This window comes from Penaeus japonicus, unplaced genomic scaffold (assembly GCF_977035675.1).
Source record: "Penaeus japonicus unplaced genomic scaffold, GWHDUDI00000001_assembly GWHDUDI00000036, whole genome shotgun sequence".
In the NCBI taxonomy this organism is placed as follows: Eukaryota; Metazoa; Arthropoda; class Malacostraca; order Decapoda; family Penaeidae; genus Penaeus; species Penaeus japonicus.
This window is the reverse complement of record NW_028234438.1, coordinates 6157925-6160424: the sequence shown is the minus strand read 5'-3', so window position 1 is coordinate 6160424 and position 2500 is coordinate 6157925. Positions and strand designations below refer to the sequence as shown.

Genomic DNA, 2500 nt, shown 5'->3' with positions numbered 1-2500 from the left:
ATCATAGTTTGACTGAATGGGTTGACTGAGGTTTGATTGATATGACCTTTTCTTTCTTTGTTTCTTTGTTTTTCTTTCCTTTTGTGTGTCATATGTGTCATTGTCGTTGTGTGTTTTTTCTTGTTTGTCTTTTGTTGTTATTTTCCTTATCATTTTCCCCCTTAATGGCAAGAAATATTTACCCTTACTCTTTACTGATTGCAATAAAGTTTAATCCTCCCCACACTTCCCTTCTCCAACAACAAGAAACCATTTCACACTGTCTAAACATATTCACTTAGATTCAAAATGAAATGTTACTATTAAGATTCATTGCAAACGTTCTCGTGCAATCATCTGTTGCACCACTCCACCTTCGCGATTGTCTTACTCGAGAGAACCTTGACCCTTGATGACTCTATCGTGGTTGACTCAAGGCAAAGGTGATGCTTATGTTTGTCGGCTCTTCACCCTTGTCTCAGAGGGTCGCTTTTAGTTGCATGCAAGGTAGATAGAGCCCTGAATGTTGCAAATTTGCATGTTCATCCGAGGGTATTCAGCAAGAGCTCCCAAGACCTCTTATGTTTTCTGCGTTGGTCTCATGGAGAGGGCATAAGTTGCGGGATTCTTAAGGACATAAATTTGGTGCTAAGATAGGATTAAGGGTGTTTATGGGTAGTGCATTAGGATGATATATGTAATGGGCGTGAGGACACGGGTGGGGATTGGAACGCGGTCTTTCTCTCCTTTGATATTTTTTTTTCATTTTTTTCTTCTTTCCATTCTACTTCTTTCCTTCCTCTCTCTCATTGTTTCCTTACTCCATGGGCCTTTGTCTGCCTTTCTCTTTCTTTCTCTTATTCTCTGTCTCTGTCTCTGTCTCTGTCTCTGTCTCTCTCTCTCTCTCTCTCTCTCTCTCTCTCTCTCTCTCTCTCTCTCTCTCTCTCTCTCTCTCTCTCTCTCTCTCTCTCTCTCTCTCTCTCTCTCTCTCTCTGCCTCCCCCCTCTCCCTCCCTCCCTCTTACTCTCTCTGTCTACCTATTTATCTATGTGTCAATCTATATCTATCAGGGGTCCCTCTCTTTCTTTTTTTCCCCTTTCTCCCTCTCCCTCCTTCTTCGTCTCTTTCTTTTCCTATCCCTTTTCATTACTTATTTCACTTCCCTCGCTCTCCCCCTTCCTCTTCTCTTTTTCTTCGTCTCCTTCTCTTATCCTCTATTCCCATCTTTTCCTTGTCCCCCTATGCCTCTCCTTCTCTTCTTGTCTCTCTTCTTCTTTTATCCCCTATCCCTCTTCCTCTCTCACCCCTCCCCTTTTCTTACTCCTATCTCTCTCCCACTCTCCTCCCTCTCCTTTTCTTACCCCCTATCCCTCTCTCTCTCGCCTCCCTCTCCTTATCCGTCTCTCCATCTCCCTCTCCTTCTGCCACACTCAGTTACCAACCCAGTCAAACACCTTTAACACGATGCAAACTTTTGGTCAAAGGTTTAATAAATATGTAACAAACTTGCTCTTTGACATTATCCGTGTACATTTCCGAGTGTGTAATATTTTATCCGCTTTATCCACACACACACACAGACACACACACACACACACATCCCCGTCATACGAGGTATACAGGGTAGATTAAAATACAATACGCGCCATTAGTGAACAAAGATTTATTCTATTGCTGTTGTTGTACCTTTTTTGTTGCTGTTGTTATCATGATCATCTTCATTTATCATTCACATTGCGTTGTCGTTGTTATCATAATTCTTTATTATATAATTCAGTTATGAATAGTAATACTATCGTTATTACTGAACAATAATCGAATTATATGCCTTTGAGATACATAGAAAGTGGGCTGTTGTTGTTTCTGTGGTTGCTACTCTTTCTGTTGTTGCAATTGTTCATGTTGTTGTCCCTGTTGTTATGGTTTTCGCTGTTGCATATTTTGCTGTTGTTGTTAACATTGGTGCCGCTGTTGTTTTTGTTATTTTCTGTCACTGTTTTTATTATCCAAATTGTTACTCGTTATTCTTGCAATAATCATTATTGATGCTGATTATAATAAAAACGAGGATGACAGTAGTTAATAATCTTTATCATTATTAATCTATTTCCATCAAAATCACAACAAAATCATCATCTCCATAGCCAAACATACCCACAAAGAAGAGCCACTAGCCCCCCCACCCCCCCACCCCACCCCCGACACATCTACCTAGTGCGCAGCGTGGCGGACTCCTTGAACCTGGCGCCTTCCTTAAAATTTTGAGGAGGTGCGGGCGGGCGCGCGCGCGGCTTCCCTCGTAGGTCAGCGAACCTTTGCGCCGAGAAAGCCGTCTTTCCAGTCTTCCTCCCGCCCTTCCTTATTCCTTGCTACTCCTCCTTCTCTCTCTCTCTTTCTTGTCTCTCTCTGTCTCTCCTTCTTCACTCTCTCTCTCTCTCTTTCTTCACTCTCTGTCATTCTCTCTCTCTTTCTCTTTCTTCACTCTCTGTCATTCTCTCTCTCTCTCTCTCTCCTCCTCCTC

General features: G+C 42.3%; 1 protein-coding gene across 1 annotated transcript in view; it reads left to right on the top strand.

Moving 5' to 3' along the window:
- The window catches only part of LOC122258349 (uncharacterized), a 23021-nt gene that overhangs the window by 9388 nt on the left and 11133 nt on the right, over positions 1 to 2500 (top strand). The gene's annotated exons all lie outside the window — the stretch shown is intronic.